The sequence below is a fragment of the Podarcis pityusensis genome (assembly GCF_964106645.2).
Source record: "Podarcis pityusensis genome assembly, chromosome: 1".
Lineage (NCBI taxonomy): Eukaryota > Metazoa > Chordata > Lepidosauria > Squamata > Lacertidae > Podarcis > Podarcis pityusensis.
The window spans coordinates 127419608-127441147 of NC_138028.1; the positions used below are offsets into that span (position 1 = coordinate 127419608).

The 21540-nt window shown below is 46.1% G+C and overlaps 1 protein-coding gene and 1 pseudogene across 2 annotated transcripts in view; both read right to left on the reverse strand.

Moving 5' to 3' along the window:
* FTCDNL1 (formiminotransferase cyclodeaminase N-terminal like) overlaps window positions 1-21540 on the reverse strand; it is a 454166-nt gene that overhangs the window by 103237 nt on the left and 329389 nt on the right. The window lies entirely within an intron of this gene.
* On the reverse strand, window positions 4908-5275 carry LOC308475560 (transcription factor BTF3 pseudogene; annotated as a pseudogene). Its single transcript has one exon. The product of its transcript is annotated as a transcription factor BTF3 pseudogene (transcript).

Sequence of the window (21540 nt, forward strand, 5' to 3'; positions counted from 1 at the left end):
TTCAAATCACTTTGAGACTTACGTTAAATGCAGTTCAAAACTAATAATAATAATAATAATAATAATAATAATAATAATAAATAATATATGGAGGGCCACAGATTCCCTAGCCGTGTCCGAGAGAATCCTGGGAGCAAGTGGAAAACTTCTTTCCAATCCAGAAAATGTCTAAGCAGCTACTTTTATAGTAGCTCATGACTGTTGGTTCTACCAGATATGTTTTCTGTGAAAACAAGGAAGTAGACAACCCTGCTGATTTTTCTTTGCTCCTGTCAGGATCAAGTGTTATTATGGGAAGAGGCCACTTTGTGCCAGTCGAAGGGGCAGAAGAGTGCGGAGGAATTGCAAGAAGCGATTCCTGACTCCGGAAAGCAACAGAAAACTCTCGTCCTATGCTCACACGCCTGTATCTCTGAAGATGGAACAATATCTGCCAGTGCATGTTTGCTGGAGACAGAGAATAATTGAGAGCTTTAATTGAAGGAGCCCCCTCCCTGCCCCGCTTTTATAAACTTGCAGGATAAAGGGAATGAATCATCTGAAAATAGATGAGTATCATCACATTCTTATTACCCACTGCTATGTGGTCCAGGAGTGGTCACATGTTAATTATAGGTCTTTAGCAACAGCACCCTGGGCAATTTGCCCAACTGATTTCCTTGCCACATTAATAGCCCAAGGACAAGACTGTACAGAATGCTATTAACCATTTCACAGCCTAGACATTTCCACAACATTCCTATTTTGCAAGGACTAAGAAGCAAGCCCCATATTCCTTTCCTGTTTTTTTAAATAACTGATGCAAAGGTGGACTTAATCTAAAAGCATCAGTTGGGGTGCAATTAATCGATGGGTGCACTGATCACAATTTTAAAATGTCACCGTGTTTTATTCCAAAATCAGATTGAAATTGTAATTCTGGGCAAACGTACATGGAAGGAGCGGGACTTTTCAGTAAGCGCGCATGCAATTTGCATTGTATTCCTGCAATCCTATGCCACAAGTAGCTGAGAATAGGTGCAAGTAGAATCAGTGGGGCGTATCTTGCATGATTGTGGATATAGGAGAGCTAAAGGACCCTTGGATGGTTAAGTCTTGTCAAAGGTGACTATGGGGTGAGGCACTCATCTCACTTTCAGGCCGAGGGAGCCGGCGTTTGTCCACAGACAGCTTTCTGCGTCATGTGGCCAGCAGGACTAAACCGCTTCTGGCACTGTGAAGGATGCCAGAGCACGCGGAAACGCCGTGTACCTTCCCACCGCAGCGGTACCTATTTATCTACTTGCACTGGTGTGCTTTCGAATTGCTAGGTTGGCAGGAGCTGGGACAGAGCAACGGGAGCTCACTCTGTTGCGGGGATTCAAGCTGCCGTTCTTCTGATCGCCAAGCCCAAGAGGCTCAGTGGTTTAGACCACAGCGCCACCCGCGTCCCTATAGGATATGACAGTACATAGGCAGTGCTATTAAGTAAGGTTGTGAGAGGCCCTTGAATCTGGAGATTTCTGTGACTATTAATCAGATGGCTCTCTACGTGTAAAATGCAGTGAGTGGCATAATAGATCCTTTCACCAAAGCACAAGGGTCAAGGCAGCAAATGGCATGGCACGAACCATTTTGGTTTCTCATTGTTTTTCATTCTTAAATTCAGTCCCCTCCCCTTTTCTGGATCAGTATACAATTTTTCAAAAAAACGTATGAAGGTTCATCTGGATCGCTCCTACTATATCTATTTTTGCATCTAATTTTGCCTAAGATGCACATTTTACAAGCAATTTCCTCTAAAACAACACATTTGGGTCTGTTGTTTTCACTAAACTGAAGCTTTTGGGGGCAAATACATTTCCCCTAATATATGCGATTTTGCATACATTTTTTGGTTGGAGATCTGCGTTGTAAAATTTTGGGAAACACATTTTTTTCAAAGGATCACTATGTTTCAGTTTTTATAATGGTTCAGGAGATAAGAATTAAGTCACTTTGCATTAAAATATGGACCAAATGAATTTCTCCTCGCAAACCTAATGTTTACACAGGCTTGTGGAAGTGTCCAGGGCGTGTACATATTTTAGGGAATCCAAAATGCACAAGGGCAGATTATCAGCATTTCAAGTGTGAAAGATATTTGGTGGTGGGATGGGGAAGAGGTCCAAATTTAGTGATCTGAAAGAACTAATTGGAATATGAGCTCAGATCTCCTTTACATAAAGCTCAGCTTTATTTCAAAGGAAGGTGTTTTTGAGATTTGAGATTCCCCCACTTTTAAATCTATCAAACAAAGGAGAAAGAGAAAAACTAGGCTTGGAACAGAAATAAAAACTTGCACCCCAGACTATGAACACTTTGAGAGAAAGTATATTTGCGCTGCAGTTAAACGAATCGCTAAGTGTGAAAGGTCATCATACTATGAGATTCAAACAAAGGAAATGGACAAATTTAAACAAGCCAGAAACCAACAGTGGGAGGATCATTTATAGTTGGGGACAGAGCTGGCTGCATTAGAAACCTCACGGGGGCTGTAAATGCAGGGTTGACTGCTCTGTGGTTTTACATTTGCTGAATCAGCTCTGTCAGTCAAATCTTCTTGTTGTTCATGTTGCTGTTGTTCACTTTTACTTGAAAAGCAGATTAAAAAAAAAAAATCTCCAACAATTTATACGCTTTTGTTTCATCTACTGAGTCAACTCAATGCTTTACATCATGTGACAATCTCATGCCAGCCCATTACTGACCAGATGCTGTGGGTGAACGACAAGGGAAGGTTGCCAACACAACTGGAGGTGGGCAGGGCCAGTCACCCCCTCCCCAGTCATGCCAGAACATGGCAGCCTTCCTAGACCCAGAGCGACTGCACCATGCAGCAACAGACGCCCACCCAGGTGAGCAGATAATTCAAACCTGGCTTGTGAGGTCCCTTGATGCAGCTCTTATTATTACTACATTGTTGTTGTTATTTAAATTTGCCTTGAGAGAGTCTTTCAACCTCTTTTGTTGACCACCAGCATTACGCTTTCCATTTTTAAGTTTGGAACAGAGTAATTGCTTTGGAAGACAGTAATCAGGCATCCACACAACATGACCAGACCAACAAAGTTGATGTTGAAGAATCATTGCTTCACACCGACAACTGGGAAACACTGGCCTACGAGCGCTCCAGTAGGAGAACGGCCTTTCCCAAAGGTGTCATAGACTTTGAAGATGCTCGAACTCAGGACAAAAGGGAGAAACGTGTTAAGAGGAAGGCACACTAAGTAAACTCTCACTGTGATCCTGCCCAGAATCCTATGTCCCCACTGTGGAAAGACATGTGGGTCCAGAATTGGCCTCCACAGTCACTTACGGACTCACTGTTAAAACCGTGTTCATGGAATACAATCTTACTCGGCTACGAGTGATCGCCAAAGAAGAAGATTATTATTCTTCTTATTCTTTTTATTCTTCTTATTTAATAACGATGATGCATTTATGTACAAAACATAAACAACTATAACAAAATGTTACTTGTATGGCTCACAGCCAGAAGGGGGAAAAGAACAAATTTAAATTCCCAATACAGTGGTACCTCTAGTTGCGGACACGATCCGTTCCGGGGTGCCGTTCGCACCCCTGAAAAGTCCACAATTAGAGCAGCACTTCTGCACACGCACACGCGGCAAAACCCGGAAGTATACACTTCTGGGTAGGCCGCATGCTCAAGCCGAAAAGACGCAACATGAACCTAACACAACATGAGGTATGAATGTACCCCATAGTATTAAAACAATAACAAATAAGATAAAAGTAAACAAAATCTACAGTGGTAAAGGTAAAGGGACCCCTGACCATTAGGTCCAGTCGTGGCGACTCTGGGGTTGTGGCGCTCATCTCGCTTTATTGGCTGAGGGAGCCGGCGTACAGCTTCCAGGTCATGTGGCCAGCATGACTAAGCCACTTCTGGCGAACCAGAGCAGCCCACGGAAACGCCGTTTACCTTCCCGCCGGAGCGGCACCTATTTATCTACTTGCACTTTGATGTGCTTTCGAACTGCTAGGTTGGCAGGAGCAGGGACCGAGCAATGGGAGCTCACCCCGTCACGGGGATTCGAACCACCGACCTTCTGATCAGCAAGTCCTAGGCTCTGTGGTTTAACCCACAGCGCCACCCGAGTCTAGTTTCTGATACTAAGCTCCAAACACACGGTCTATTCAGATATTTCCCCATCCTGCAATTCCTGAAGAATGAAAGGGACTCTGGAGAAGATGGAGCTAAGAAGCTCCCATTCTCCCCCCTCTCCCTAAAGCCCCAGCTCCTCTCCTATAGCATATCCCTTTAAGCATTCTTCATGTGATGGAGGAACTGTCCGAGAAGTCTGCCCTATCTCAGAGTTTCTGAACATCGTCTCTGAGAAAGAAGGTGCAACATGGAGCCCCTAAAGAAGAATCCTAAGCTTTCCCCCTAACAGCCTGCGCCCCATATTTCTCATCGCTGGCGTTCGCTCTCACATTTAGTGAGGGGAAATGCCGCTTGTGTAAATTTCGGATCTAGGAGGACCTGAATATTTCGCAGTTGGGAAGGGATGTAGCTCATTGTGAGAGGACCAGCCTTGCGTGCAGAAGGTTCAAAGACCAACATCTCCAGCTACAGCAAGGGAAGACACTCTGTCTGAAACCCTAGAAAGCTGCTATGGGTCAGTGCAGGCAATGCTAAACATTTAGTCTTTATTAGCATTTTTATGTAGTACTTTTCAATTTTGTGTATTTTCAACCCAGCCATGAATAATTAAATGCTCCGTGCACTAGCAGCAACAGAAGAGAGCTGCAATTTGAAGGGAGTTTCCAATTAGAGATCTTAGACTTCATAAGATCAGTACAAAAATGTTACAAATAAAAAGTCACAATATAAAATAGCAGCTCCATGTAATGTTCAAGTTTTACTCAAAGTGACCGTTTGATTCGTTCTTTTATGCCTCATCAAAGTTCTCCACAAGATCTGGAACTTCACGTCATCTTCCTCACCAGTAGCAAGAGGAGCCTTTCCATCCACAGGTTGTTTGGGCACAGCCTCTGCTAGTCTCCTCAAGCTGGTCAGACGGTCAGCACCAAGCTGGTCTAAGATGATAGCAGCATTTCAGTCAGCGGCTGAGTCTCAGCATGGCCTGTGATTGTGAAAGTGTTAGCTGCTAAAGATGCTTGAACTTTAGGGTTGTTGAAGTGGATGGCAGTGCCCTGGTTGGTAAACATGTTTACCTCTTCAATACCAGAGATGTTATTTATTCCAAGTTTCTTTAATGAAAACTGAAGCTTCCCAGTTAGTGATGTATGGAAGTGAGAGCTGGACCATAAAGAAGGCTCATCGCCGAAGAATTGATGCTTTTGAATTATGGTGCTGAAGGAGACTCTTGAGAGTCCCATGGACTGCAAGAAGATCAAACCTCTCCATTCTTAAGGAAATCAGCCCTGAGTGCTCACTGGAAGGACAGATCCTGAAGCTGAGACTCCAATACTTTGTCCACCTCATGAGAAGAGAAGACTCCCTGGAAAAGACCCTGATGTTAGGAAAGATGGAGGGCACAAGGAGAAGGGGACGACAGAGGACGAGATGGTTGGATAGTGTTCTCGAAGCTACAAACATGAGTCTGACCAAACTGCGGGAGGCAGTGGAAGACAGGAGTGCCTGGCATGCTCTGGTCCATGGGGTCACAAAGAGTCGGACATGACTAAACGACTCACCAACAATGATGAAGCTTCTTGTCATCTGCTGTTGCTGTTCTGTGAACCACCTTCTTCTTTCTACGGGCAGTACCCTTCCCACTTATGCGCACTTGAACTTGCAGCTTAGCTAGTTTTTCTTGATTCATGATAGTTTCTTTCATCTGCGGCCGCTGCTCCCACCTTCACCGCCTCCATGCCTACCTATCTCCCTCCCCCCCCCCCCCAGTGCATGCAATGCTGAGACCAATGGTGCAACTCAGCAGAGGGCAGCTTTCTATGTTCCTTCATAGACCAAATAATTGTTTGAGAGGCTGAGGCTGCATGACCTAAAAGTTCAGGGATCAGCATATGTACACGCAAGGGAAATGGAGTCCCGTCCCATCTCTCTATGAGCTAGCCAACCGTTTCCAAGGAGGAGTCCAACTTTCTCCATGTAATCTCCAGCGTTCAAACTTTAAGGCGGCCAACTTACAGCCACCTCAGCACTTATGTCTGCAAGTACTTTCACCTGATAGTCCCGGGGGAAGATAGAAGGAAGGGGAGGGGGGAGTTGGGAGGGGAGGGGAGGGTTGCTGCTCCATAGAGACAGGCCAGGGTTTTTCAAATAGTTCTGCTAATTTCACAAAGATGCGTGATAATGTCCCCCATATGGCTTTCTGCTTTTTAACAATGAGAAATTGAACCCACATTTTGGAGACACAAGTTTTGCTGATAGACAGCTGATAGTAACTATTGGCCTTTTGGTTTTAATTATTCTAAAAACAGCCTAGGGATCATTTACCCAGAGTTAATGGCCTTTTTAAGGAGCAAGATAAGTCCACAGATGTGACAGGGAGCAGCATGTGGGTCAAAGCTACTGCTGAGGTTAGAATTGGGAGTTGTCAGACATCCCAGAACCAGCCTGTACAGTACAGGAATGTGTCCTTCCAGTGTCTGAAAGAACTTTTCGTCCTCAGCATTGACTATGGGCTGGATCCAGACTTAGTCATGTTCAAGGGAGACTGATGGAAGTCAAGGGGGCTTTATTGAGTCATGACTGACTTACGTCCCACTGATCTCAACAGGTCTGCTCTAAACTATGCCTGGATCCAAACCTGTGTAGAACATTCTATAAAATCCTTTTGGGGTGGCTACACCGTGCTGATTTAATGTTCCTCCCCTGTTCATTCCACGTCCATCCATTTCCTACCTGTTCCACCGGATCAGATCCTCAATTCTGGATCGCATATGCAGCAAGCTGAAAGCGGACAGGACGTCTACAGCTTGAATCCAGGTGCTTAACACTCACCTGAGATCTGTACAGAAATTGTTCTTTGGAAACCTGGCAACTTCAGCCGATTGAACTACACAGCCAGATCCTGTGCATATTTACTCAGAAGTAAGCCCTGTTGAGCTTGACAGGCTTACTCCCTGGGGGGAAATGCAAAGGACTGGGTTGTTAATAATTATTTATACCCAACCCATCTGGCTGGGCTTCCCCAGCCACTATGGGCGGCTTCCAACAAAATATTGAAATACTGTAATACATCGAACATTAAAAGCTTCCCTAAACAGGGCTGCCTTCAGATGTCTTCTAAAAGTCTGGTAGTTGTTGTTCTCTTTGACATCTGGTGGGAGGGCGTTCCACAGGGCGGGTGCCACTACCGAGAAGGCCCTCTGCCTGGTTCCCTGTAACTTGGCTTCTCACAGGGAGGGAACCACCAGAAGGCCCTCGGTGCTGGACCTCAGTGTTCGGGTAGAACAATGGGGGTGGAGACGCTCCTTCGTTTGGATACAAAAACGTCAACGCTACGTTCAGACAATCCTGTGATGTTGTCGCCTCTTCTAATGGTGAACTCAGGTGGGGAGTGTCAGTGGGGCCAAAAGAGTGCCACTGGGAAAGAAGAGGTGAGGTCTTGACATACTCCAATATTTGCAAAAGTATAAGATTAAAAAAAAAATCAAGGCAGGCCATGCTCTTTATCCACAAGCCAGTGGCATAGCGTGGGTTGCCAGTGCCCAGAGTCACGCAGAGGGTGGGAGGAAGGGAAACAGACAAAGTATGCATGGGCATTCAATGACCTGAGGTATCTTCGTCACCCAGGAGATCTATGTAAACAAATAGCCAAAGCAAAATAAATGGCTTCAATATAAGCAACAGCCTAAAAGACATTTTGGAGGCATCTAAAGATCTGAGGTGGCTTTTACAAAAATGATTAGGCCAATTCACGGAGGACTGGCCAATTGCCAACTATTAGCCTTGAAGGCTAAATGGTAACTTCCGTGTTCAGATACAGTGGTGCCCCGCAAGACGAATGCCTCGCAAGCCGAAAAACTCGCTAGACGAAAGGGGTTTGCGTTTTTTGAGTCGTTCCGCAAGACGAATTTCCCTATGGGCTTGCTTCGCAAGACGAAACGTCTTGCGAGTTCTTGCGAGTTTGTTTCCTTTTTCTTAAAGCCGCTAAGCCGTTAATAGCTGCTAAGCCGCTAAGCCGCTAATAGCCGCTAAGCCGCTAAGCCACTAATAGCCGTGCTTCGCAAGACGAAAAAACCGCAAGACGAAGAGACTCGCGGAACGGATTAATTTCGTCTTGCGAGGCACCACTGTACCATATTCCAGGGATGGGAAACTTGTGGCCCTCTAGATGTTGCCGGACTCCAGCTCCCATCATTCCCAGCCAGTATGACCAATGGGAGCTGGACTCTAGCAACACCTGAAAGGCCCAAAGGGTTGCCTAGGCCTACCAAACACCTCTCAGGGTTGGATATTTGGAACAAAATGAAGACGTAGGCTGCACACAAGACGTAGGCAGAGTGAAACAGAGTGTGCCCCACAGTTTGTCCTCAAACCCCTAAAATAGCCTGAAGCCTCCCAGTGCCTTGGGTTGGTGCCTATCACATTGCCAGAGTTGGTAACAAGATTCAGCGGCCAGTCACTCGACTGCTTCTGCATGTGGGACATGTCCTTTACCATCTTGTCCTTTGCCTCAGGCAACGAAATGTCTTGGGTTGGGCCTGGACTGCTGTGAGGGGGGAAACCGGATTACTAAAGGAGAGAAAGGGAATGGAATATCCAGGAAGAAGGTATGGCTGGCTACTCTGAATGGGAGCCTTCCGCACCGCAACACTTGGTTGCAGTCCCCACTTCTAAATTGACGACAGCAACTTCTCCATTGCAGGAAGGGTGACGAGAGGCGACCGGCGTATTCTTGCGGCTTCTCCGCAGAGGAAATCTCCCTTCTGCGAGGGAAGAGCCTATCAATTTTGCAGAGCTTTTCAGCCCATTATCACATTACAGGTAGACAGTTGTCACAAGGCATTAGGCTTAAATGACTTTGACAGCATAACTGCGGGCTAGCTCCAGGCTTGGCAGCCTGCGGAACACCTGCAGCTCTCCATGCGCGGCAGCCACAAGGCCAGACCAGGGTGTTCCGCCCAGAGGCGGAAAGGCATGTTTGGCTTCCTACATCACCGGGAAGAGCTGCCCTCAACTGACAGCCAACATCGCAAGACGCCTCTTTAACACACAGAGAGAGAGAGAGAAACAAAGACCTTGACCAGACGTTGTCCAGAACGTATACCAGACCAGCACCCGCCATATTTAATAAAGAGAGGCCTCTTTATGGCATTTCTTGATGAAAACACTCATCAGAAAAAGCAAGAACACAACTTTTCCCATGAGGAAGAATGGAATCTCAGACTGTCCTTATTTTACAGAGACAGTCCCAGATTTACAGAAGCCGTCCTGGTTTCTGATTTGATCCCAGAATGTCCCGCTTTTCCTTAGGACGTCCCTATTTTCATCAGAGAAATGTTGGAGAGCATGGAGTTAAGTGACCCCTGAGCCAAGGAGATAAGTAACCAAACAACCTTTGGAAGATATCTGAAGGCAGCCCTCTATGGGGATGTTTTTAATGTTAAATGGGTGGCACTGGGGTGGAAGAGAAGAAGGGTTTGGATTTGATATCCCGCTTTATCACTACCTGAAGGAGTCTCAAAGTGGATACTGAGCCTAGGGCTTGCCGATTGGAAGGTCGCGGTTCGATTCCCCATGACGGGGTGAGCTCCCGTTGCTCGGTTCCAGCTCCTGCCAACCTAGCAGTTCAAAAGCACATCAAAGTACAAGTAGATAAATAGGTACCGCTCTGGCGGGAAGGTAAATGGCGTTTCCGTGCGCTGCTCTGGTTCGCCAGAAGCGACTTAGTCATGCTGGCCACATGACCCGGAAGCAGTACGCCGGCTCCCTCAGCCAATAAAGCAAGATGAGCGCCGCAACCCCAGAGTCGTTCGCAACTGGACTTAACTGTCAGTGGTCCTTTACCTTTACCTTTATATTTTTATATATGTTGGAAGTCGCCAGGAGTGGCTGGGGCAACCTAGTCAGATGGGCATGGTATTATTATTATTATTATTATTATTATTATTATTATTATTGAATAGGATGTCCCTCTTTTCATAGTAGAAATGTCAGAGGGTATAGAATCTGCCTTAAACCAAATCAGGCCATTTGGTTCACCCACCTAAGTACTGTGTCTTTGGTTGGAACTTCCATTTCTGCGCCTATAGTATCCTAGCCGCTGTCGTTACATACATAAAGATTGATTCTATATTTATTTATGCACTCACACACTCAAAACCAAGATGAGTTGTGCACTGCCATTTTTTAAAGCCAGAATTCTACCTGCTAGGACAAGGATGGAACAGCCCTAGCAGTTGAAGTGGGAAATTCAGGGCAAGCAATACAGAAATGTTGATTCTTCATCAAGTGCCTTATGGACCACAGCTGCTTAATGTCAGTGAGTGAGTCCCCCATACAGAACAGGCAGCTACCACTCCTGCATTTAAGTTCAGATGGATGGTCACTAAGTGTGTCTTTTAAAAGGCAGGAGAACACAATGTGGAGAACGCTGTGTCACAACCAGGGGACCATCTCTAGGTGGCCAGAAAATAATTTTGTTGTGGGTGCTCAGCACCTACACCGCAGGGCCTCCAACGCAACATCCGGTGCCTCGTGAAGCACCGGAAGTCACGTCTGAGACCTCATGAGACCTCGGAATCTGACTTCAGGACCTCACGTCACAACATGTTGGCAAGTTTGCACCCCTGATCACAACGGTTCGGTCGCCATTTTGCCTCAATCCTCTGAAATACACCACTGAGCAAACGATGCCAACTCGAGATGAAACAGCGGATCAGCGAAGAAAAGCTAAGTCAGTAATAACTAATTTATATCCTGCTCTTCTACGACAGTACTCATAGCAGCTTACATTAAAAAAAAAACCACATCAAATACAATAATAAAAATGCAATTAAAAACTAAGCAATTAGAAACAATACCATTAAAGGACTAAGAGCAGCAATTAAAAACACACACACATCTTAAAGGCTGGAAGAGACCTGCAGCAGCAGCAAAATATTTTTTTCTTCTTCAAAACAAAGACGGGGGGGGGGGGATGCTTGCCAAAACAAATTCATTTTTTGATGCTGATCAAAGGAGCTTGGAAAGGGGGAGGCCTGGAAGGGCATTCTGGAGATGAGGCACCCCCCATGGAAAGTCTTTGCCCTGAATGTCTCAAAATGGCACTGAGAGCAAGTCTTCCAAATCTGGACTTGGAGTCCAGTATGGCAGTAAATGGTCCATAAAAAGGCAAGTTTTAGAAATGTGATCTAATGTACAGTGTTACGGAGGCAGGACTGGCCTCAACCAGAAGTCCAGCATTTCACACATTTCCAAGACAGGCTGGGCAGCATCCCCACTTTTGACTTTCAGGCATCATTTGACAACCTTTCTATGCAGAAAGGCCTATGCAGCTGTTTAAATATTAATAATAATAATAATTAGAATAAGAATTTATATACCGCCCTATAAGGTAAGAGGGACATGGGTGGTGCTGTGGGTTAAACCAGAAAGCCTAGGACTTGCCAATCAGAAGGTCGGTAGTTCGAATCCCTGCGATGGGGTGAGCTCCCGTTGCTCGGTCCCTGCTCCTGCCAACCTAGCAGTTCAAAAGCACGTCAAAGTGCAAGTAGATAAATAGGTACTGCTCCAGCGGGAAGGTAAACGGCGTTTCAGTGCGCTGCTCTGGTTCGCCAGAAGCGGCTTAGTCATGCTGGCCACATGACCCGGAAGCTGTACGCCGGCTCCCTCGTCCAGTAAAGCGAGATGAGCGCCACAACCCCAGAGTCAGCCACGACTGGACCTAAAGGTCAGGGGTCCCTTTACCTTTACTATAAGTCTAGTCTATAAGTATAGTCTTTACTATAAGTTAAGTCTAGTCAAAGGCGACTATGGGGTTGTGGCGCTCATCTTGCTCTCAGGCTGAGGGAGCCGGCTTTTGTTCACAGTCAGCTTTCCGGGTCATGTGGCCAGTAGGACTAAACCGCTTCTGGCGCAACGGGACACCATGACGGAAACCAGAGCTCACAGAAACGCTGTTTACCTTCCCGCCGGAGCGGTACCTATTTATCTACTTGCCCTGGCGTGCTTTCAAACTGCTAGGTTGGCAGGAGCAGGGACCGAGCAACGGGAGCTCACCCCGTCGCGGGGATTTGAACTGCCGACCTTTTGATCGGCAAGCCCCAGGGGGCTCTGTGGTTTAGACCACAGCGCCACCCACATCTATACCCACAAGTCTCAGGGCAGTTTATTGTGCAGCCAGCCATTTTAATTATTGTTCTCTACTGCTTTACTTTTTATGTTGCTGATGTTTTGTGAGAGAGCAATAGCTAAATCCTTCTATCCATAGAAATAAATACATGAATAAATGACCAAGGGTACAAATAATAAATCAAAATATCGGAATACAGGTCGCTGCTGTATGAACTGAAATTGGGCATGGGAGAGCTTGCCCAGACCCCCTCTAAAAATTATTTTGTTTATTTAGATATTTCTATACTAACCTGCACCAAAAATGGTTACAAGGAGGGGTTTTTTCCGGGGGGGGGGACAAGGTAATATAAAAACACAATACATAATAAACTGAAATGTCAAAAAGAATTCTCACAAATAGCAGATTTGACTGCATCGTGCAAAGGAATTCAGGCATCAGCCCCTAGAAGCCTAACAAAAATGGTGTTGGTGATTGCTTTTAGTCTGGCATATAAAAGAATATAACGTTGGGGTGAGACACACTTCATTGGGGAGGCAATTCGCCCAGAAAAATCAGAAAGAAAACAGTTATTTCCTCGAGCCAATCCAGGAAGCTGAGAAAATTAGGATGAGGACACCTGCTTATTTGCAAAGCACCTTTGAACTCTGGGGACATAGTAATGGGCCCGGCACTGAGGGGAGAGCTACATTCTTTGGGATTTGTTGTCCTTCTTGTAGTCCCCATTGGTTCAAACTAGAAAACAGGAGGTTGGATGAGAGAGGGCACGATTGAAAGCCTGCCTGTCCTTTGAGGTGGGCTTTTAAAGAGCCTGGGAAATTTATTTCCGAGATAGCTTTAAGACATGTGTACACACAACTGAAATTGCCCTGTTGGTATTAGTCTGTAATTTAGTGACTGATATGTGATCATAACAATAAGAGCATACCCTCTAACATTCCTCCGATGAAAATAGGGACGTGCCATTCCAAAATGATAATTTTACTATTTATACCCTACCCATCTGACTGGGTTGCCCCAGCCACTCTGGGCAGCTTCCAACATATATAAAAACATAATAAAACATTAAACTTTTTTTTTAAAAAAAAACCCTTCCCTATATAGGATTGCCTTCAGACGGCTCGGGGGTTGGATAACTCCATACCCTCCAACATTTCTCCAATGAAAATATTGAAATATTGAAATACTTTATTGTCACTTGTACAACTTGTATACAGTGAGATTACACGAGCACCCCTCACTCAGCTCTCTTAGTCTTAATTCCCCTCGTTTACTGACGCACACAAACCAAACCTGAAAGTCAGTTGCCCTGTTGTTATCTTTTCATTCAGCAGCCTAACAGCCCACGGATAGAAGCTGTTCTTTACCCTGTTGGTGCGACTAATCATGCTTCTATATCTTCTGCCTGAGGGCAGGAGATCAAGAAAGTGCCGGCCAGGGTGTGAATCATCCCTGAGAATTTTCCTCACTCTCCTGAGGCAACGTTCTTCTGCTATTTCATCCAGCGGATTCACAGGACAGCCCATAATATCTTGTGCTGTATTCACCACCCTCTGTAGGCACTTCCTTTCAGTTGATGTCAAACCAGCATACCACACCGTGATGCAGTATGAAAGGACACTTTCTATAGTGGACCGGTAGAAGGAGATCATCAAATGAAAATAGGGACATCCCAAGGAAAAGTGGGAGGGACGTGGGTGGTTCTGTGGATTAAACCACTGAGCCTAGGGCTTGCCAATCAGAAGGTTGGCGGTTCGAATCCTCGTGACGGGGTGAGCTCCCATTGTTCGGTCCCTGCTCCTGCCAACCTAGCAGTTCGAAAGCACGTGAAAGTGCAAGTAGATAAATAGGTACCGCTCCAGTGGGAAGGTAAATGTGGTTTCTGTGCGCTGCTCTGGTTCGCCAGAAGCGGCTTAGTCATGCTGGCCACATGACCCGGAAGCTGTACGCCGGCTCCCTCGGCCAATAAAGCGAGATGAGCGCCGCAACCCCAGAGTCGGCCACGACTGGACCTAATGGTCAGGGGTCCCTTTACTCTTTACCTTAAGGAAAAGTGGGACATTCTGGGATCAAATAACAAACCAGGATGACTTCTCTAAATCTGGGGTGCCCCTGGAAAATAAGGACAGTTGGGGGGTCTATAAGAGGTATGGATTGCCTCTGGCCCATCCCTAGGCATGTGACCACCCCTCCATACACAGACCTGGAAAGATGGTCATGAGAGAATGAAGACCCCGCCTTTTAGTTTACCACAGCCGATGCCGTGGCATTTAGTTGACAGATACCCAAAGCTTTCACACAGGATTAAATAGCCTAGCTTTTATTGGCCTCCCTGTCAAATGGGCCCCCACTGTCACAGGCCTTCACCCCCACAAAACCCAGGGTTTTCTGGGCTCACTTGCCCCACATTTGCATGGCAGAAGCTGTTTTACAAAGAGACCACCAGCAACAAATGTCATTGCTGGTTCAGAGCTCGGTTTGAAGGTATTTAGATAGAACAATAATTGCCCAGGGATGTGGTTTGCTCTGAAGCGAACTAAAGACTGTGTTTATATGTCCCAAATTCCTAGTGACGCTAATAATTGCAACCTCCGGCTCAATAAAATGCACAAATAATGTTACTGAAATCTTTCCAATCAAAAGGTATTATTTTGGGTTTAAAAACAGATGCAGCACCCAGTATTTAGAAGAAAGACGACTGGGCGGGTCTACCTCTATTTCAAGAGAGAACCCAAAAATACTGGAAATTTGGTCAAGTACCTCTCTCTTTTTATAGCCTTTTTATTGCAGGGTTATTATAATCTTCAAACGTCCTTATTTTTTTTTCCCCTAATCAGCTAACACACTCCAGTTTCTGATCAAACTCTGCTGAAAGAAAGCAAATTAAAGCACAGAGAATATCAAGAGAATTCCCTTCATCCTAAAGTTTTTGGGTCCCTATCCTAGTAGAAGGGGATGTGGGTGGCGCTGTGAGTTAAACCACAGAGCCTAGGACTTGCCGATCAGAAGGTCGGTGGTTCGAATCCCCGCGACGGATTCCCTCCCATTGCTCAGTCCCTGCTCCTGCCAACCTAGCAATTCGAAAGCACGTCCAAGTGCAAGTAGATAAATAGGTACCGCTCCAGCGGGAAGGTAAACCGCGTTTCCGTGCGCTGCTCTGGTTCACCAGAAGCGGCTTAGTCATGCTGGCCACATGACCCGGAAGCTGTACGCCAGCTCCCTCGGCCAGTAAAGCAAGATGAGTGCCGCAACCCCAGAGTCGGCCATGACTGAACCTAATGGTCAGGGGTACCTTTACCTTTATCCTAGTAGAATGTTCTGAGCCTGGAAAAGATGACTGCCTACCTGGGGATGCCAGGGATCGGGACCTTGTGCCTGCAAAGCAGATGCTCGACCGCTGAACCATAGCCATTCAGCCTTCCACTGGAGCTCAACAAAAGGGAGACAAAACAAAACAAAAAACACATCCAGAAGATTTGTGGTATGGAAAGTTAACAGGATTTCAGCAGGAGGCCATTGGCGTGTACCAACTGGGAGTAGGGTTTCTGTCCCAAAGGCAGAAACAGTATTTGAAAGTGAGATTGCATTGCATAGACCCACACCTGAGCAGAGGCAGATTTAGGGGAACACATTTGATTTGCCCTCACGGGGCGCTGAGCCGAGAGGGTGCCACAGGGAGTGCCACAACAATGACTTAGGATGGAAGGCAAGACCCAGCGGGTGCCGAATTTTGGTGTCGCACAGGGTGCCCCTGAATTTTAAAAGCCCAAAGCCTGTCACTGCATGGATGATTATTATTATTTATACCCCACCCATCTGGCTGGGTTTGCCCAGCCACTCTGGGCGGCTTCCAACAAAATATTAAAATACAATAATCCATCATATATTAAAAGCTTCCCTAAACCGGGCTGCCTTCAGATGTCTTTTAAAAATCAGATGGTTGTTTATTTCCTTGACATCTGATGGGAGGGCGTTCCACAGGGCGGGTGCCACTACCAAGAAGACCCTCTGCCTGGTTCCCTGTAACCTCACTTCTTGCAGTGAGGGAACCGCCAGAAGGCCCTCAGTGCTGGACCTCAGTGTCCAGGCTAAACAATGAGGGTGGAGATGCTTCTTTGTGCACAAAGGAAGGTAAGTCTGGAAGAGCTCATAGTATGAAATGGCAAAAAGGGAAGGGAAGGGAAGGGAAGCGAGGGAAGGGAAGGGAAGGCGTCTAGAGGCTCTGGACAAGGGAAGGAAGTAGGTGGAAGTTAGGGAGGGGAGGAAGGAGGTAAATGGGTCATAAGGTTACCAGACGTCCCCGTTTCCTGGGGACAGTCCCCGGATTTACAAATCAGTCCCCATACAAAATTCATTGAAGTTGAAAAGTGTCTCTGGATTCATTGAAAAAAATCTGGAGACCTTAAAATAGGATCACGGTGAGGGATGGAGTGGAGCCCCCCAAATGCTGCTGCTTCCCTTTCCATCCTAGCGTTCCCTCCCTTTCCATTTTTGTGGGCCCCAACTTGTTTGTTCTAAATTAAAATCAACATTGCCTTCAAGTTAAACAGTAGTCGGATCTTGTTATTGCACTTAATAGACAGCACATCTGGAAAACATTTATTGGTGTATATATACTCAAGCATTAGATCCTCCCCCCTCCCCCCCCCATATGAAGTCAGGTTCATTTTTCAATCTTTGGTCATTTTAGATAAATGTGACTTAAACCCAGATTTATCTGGCTTAGCCTATGTTTTATATTTCTGATCTCACAGCTGTCAGCTAATAATTCAAGGCAGAGCAATTTTTGTTCTGTTCTCATTATGAAACTCAGCTTTAAAAAAATACTTCGTCATTACCTATTGGAGCACAAACCCAGCTAAAAAACAATTACCTTCCGTTAAGTTAGCAATGAACATTTGGGGCGGGGAAAATAAACAAGTAGGACTAATCTCTTTCTTTCAAAGTTTCTTCTGAGCCAAGAGTTGATGTTTCGATGAGCAAAGAGTTAACTGTTCCACATCATGAGAAGCAAGGATATGAGCACTCATAGAACTGCTGTACAAATCTGTTTCTATCAAAACTCTTTTTTTAAAAAAATCTAAGGCGGCAGTGCTTGCAAATCTTATGTATGTTTTCTCAGAAGTAAACTCAGAGGTTTACTCAGGTAAACTGAGAACAGGATGTTGGATAGATGGGTCTTTGGTTTCATCCAGCAGGGCTTTTCTTAAGAAAAGTTAAGACCTGCTTCATTCAACGATAGTGTCCTTTAATTTTTACATTCCTCAGCTTTCCCTTTTTAAGTATCAAAAACACATTAGAGGGGAAAACAGCCACAGCCCAGTATTCCTGAAGGAGCGTCTCCACCCCCCATCGTTCACATTCAAGGGCCTTCTGGTGGTTCCCTCCCTGCGAGAAGTGAGGTTGCAGAGAACCAGGCAGAGGGCCTTCTCGGTGGTGGCGCCCGCCCTGTGGAAAGCCCTCCCATCAGATGTCAAGGAAACAAACAACTACCTGACTTTTAGAAGACATCTGAAGGCAGCCCTGTTTAGGGAAGTTTTTAATGTTTGAAGTTTCATTTTGTTTTTAGTGTTCTGTTGGGAGCCGCCCAAAGTGGCTGGGGAAACCCAGCCAGATGGGAGGGGTATAAATAATAAAATTATTGTTGTTATTACCAGAAGATTGTAAAAATTAAAGTAGACTGTCCTCAGATGTAAGACTGCATGTGTCTGTGAATGGATGTTCGATGGAAGAATCCAGCTCAACTAATGCCGGTTCTGGAATTCTTCAACCTAGGTCCAAATGTGGAAAACTTCCAGTCTGAATCTATGGGACAATAGGAAGTCACCCTAACCTACACCACGGTTCCATTTAGCTCCATGTTGTCTGCATGGACTGCCCAAGGTTTCAGATACGGTGGTACCTCTGGATGCAAATGGAATCCGTTCCGGAGCCCCGTTCGCATCCTGAGTAGAACGTAACATGCGACTGCGTGTCTGCACATGCGCGGGTTGTGTTTCGCCGCTTCCACGCATGCGCATAACATCATTTTGAGCGTCTGCACATGCGCGAGCAGCGAAACCCGGAAGTAATGTGCTCCGTTATTTCTGGGTCGCCGCGGAGCGCAACCTGAAAATGCTTAACCTGAATGCTCAACCCGAGGTATGACTATACATGACTTGCCCAAGGCTACCTGCAGGTGCCAGGATCGGAACCCGAGTTCTGAGGAGTCCAGCCTGAGGACTCGTACAGCTGAAGGGGTATTTCAACTATCCCTTAAGTCTCATTAGCCACACTGAAACCTGGAAGCCCAGTTGTCAAAGTTGATAATTGGGGTCAAAGACCCCCGCAGATGTCACCATCAGAGCTCCTGTTTCAACTCCTGCCTCGCAATTTATCCCCCTCGACCCTGCCCATTTGGAAACCGTAATGAAAGCAGGCTTTGCCATGCACTGATTGAAACCGAACGATCCGTTGCTTTACAATCGGTGCTTCACCTCCTTGACCCCCCCCCCCGCGATGGCATTTCTGCCCTTATGACCAGGCATAAACCTATCCTTCAACATGGTGGCTTCCGAAGTCAAGGCAGAGTCGCTGTCAGTTTCCCCACTGACTCGGGTAGAACAGTAATATGGATTTATAGCAGTACCGATGGCAGAAAAGCACAACTCGCTCAGAGGTCAAGTACCTTTTAAGTGACTTGAAAAAAAATCAGTATTCTCGTATGCAAAAGGCAACTGGGGAGGAGGACAATGGCGAGGTGCTTTAAGTACCAACAAATGCACAGCTTTGCTGAAACACACTTCCTCCTGGCTGCACATTTTATCGATGTGCCCTTTTCCTTGAGGGTGCCTATATCGCATCCATGTTCCATTATGTTCTGAGGCGGTTTTACCAGCCAAGAAGACGAGGCAAAGCAGCCAACTCGGGCAGCTGGCTTTGGGCGCTGCTATAGAAAGCAGACTGGGATGAACTCTATCTTGAATGCGGCATAATCTACCAAGAGGATCTCCTGAACAATCTTGGTTAAATGAGAGCAAGATGTTTGAGGTCTTAGCGTTGCGTGGCCATTCATTTTCAGCTGAGAGAAAAGGCAAAGAAGAGCTGAAGGGGTAGAAGTGTATGAAATTATGCAGGGAAAGTGGGTAGGGGAAAGTTTTTCTCCCTTTCGCAGAACCCTAGAATTCCTGGACGTCCAACGAAGCTGAATGTCAGAAGGTTCACGACAAATAAAGTACTTCCTCACACATGGGCCCGGTTTAACTGCAGAATTTGTGCCCACAAGAGGCAGTGATAGCCACTGACTTGGATGGCTTTAAAATTATTATTATTATTATTATTATTATTATTATTATTATTATTATTATCATCATCATTATTACTGAAGTGTAGGTGGGTTGCCACGAGGCAAGACACAGTGATTATAGCAAGAACCTTTGTTGAACTAACAGAACTAGACCACAGGGGCAAAGCAACTGCTTTTATACATTTCTGAAGGCCTGAGGCACTCCCACCCCCAACGTGATTGGCTGTCTAAACTTCCAAGCTGCCAATCACGACTCAGAGTTCAAGAGCCAATGGCAGAGGCCCAAATCCTGAAATGTTCTGTGATTGGATATCATGTATCAAATCAGAACACAGGGCCCCAGAATCCTCAGTCCAGACTTATGCTCGGGCAAACACAGACCACTGAATACATAATAATAGTAATTATTTTATTTATATGCAGCGCATCTGATTAGGTTTGCCCCAGTCACTCTCGGCGACTCCCAACAAAATATTAAAACACAATAAAACATCAGCCATTAAAAACTTCTCTGAACACTCAGGACTGCCTTCAGGTGTCTCTTAAAGGTTATATAGCTACTCATCTCCTTGACATCGGTTGGGAGGGCATTCCACAGGATGGGTGCCACCACCGAGAAGGCCCTCTGCCTGGCTCCCCATAGCCTCACTTCTCGCAGTGACGGAACTGCCAGAAGGCTTTCAGTGCTGGACCTCAGAGCGATGGAGTGGATACGCTCCTTCGGGTATATAGGGTCGAGACTGTTTAATAATAATTAAAAAGAGGATCAGACATAGGAGGCTAAGTAGACACCATGCTTCTGAATATCAGTTGCTGGAAACCGCAAGAAGAGAGAATGCTATTGTGCTGAGGTCATTTTCATGTGCTTTCTATGGGCAGCTGGTTGCTCACTGTGAGACTAGGATGCTGAGATGGGTGAGCCATTGCTTGATCCAGCGTGCTCTTCTTGTGTTCTTATTCATATGGGAGGGGGGACCTTTTTTATCTTCCAACCCAGGAACCAAAGATTCATGGGAGAAAGCTACATTACACCCGAATAATTGCAGCTACTTGTATGTATTTGGAAGTTTCTCCTCAAGTATACATGAGGTGTGGGACGCAGGTGGCGCTGTAGGTTAAACCACAGAGCCTAGGACTTGGCGATCAGAAGGTCAGCGGTTCAAATCCCCGCAACAGGGTGAGCTCCCGTTCCTCAGTCCCTGCTCCTGCCAACCTAGCAGTTTGAAAGCATGTCAAAGTGCAAGTAAATAAATAGGTACCGCTCTGGCGGGAAGATAAACGGCGTTTCCGTGTGCTGCTCTGGTTCGCCAGAAGCGGCTTAGTCATGCTGGCCACACGACCTGGAAGCTGTACGCCGGCCTATAGAGCGAGATGAGTGCCGCAACCCCAGAGTCGGTCACGACTGGACCTAATGATCAGGGGTCCCTTTACCTTTACATGAGGTAACATTTCAGTTCAGGGCAGTGGAGGAGGGGAATGAGTAAGCAGCAGAGAAAAGGTGGAGGGGGCAGGAGAGGAGATAATGGCAGTGACCTACTAGGAGTTAAGAAAATAAAGTTTGCTGTTCTGAGCCTTTCTGTTTCATCCCCCGTTTTAGAGATCAGCCACAAGACGATCACGACCATTGTGTAACCAACTGAGTGAGAAATCACCTCAGAGTTGATCAAAACTAAAAGCTTTGTCCAGGTATGAGTTAGCTAAACATTTGTGACAAATATGCCTGTGCATCCCTTTGCTCTCATCCTGCGCTATTTGTTAAGAGTCGGTGCGCTTCTGATGAACCATTAGCCTCACTAATGTCTTTTATTTGAACGGGCCATATAACTCCTCAGCAAAACTCAGAAATGAAAGAAGGGAAAGTTGGTGGGATTGTGACTGAGGTTGTTGTTGTTGTTTAGTCGTTTAGTCATCTCCGACTCTTCGTGACCCCATGGACCAGAGCACGCCAGGCACTCCTGTCTTCCACTGCCTCCCGCAGTT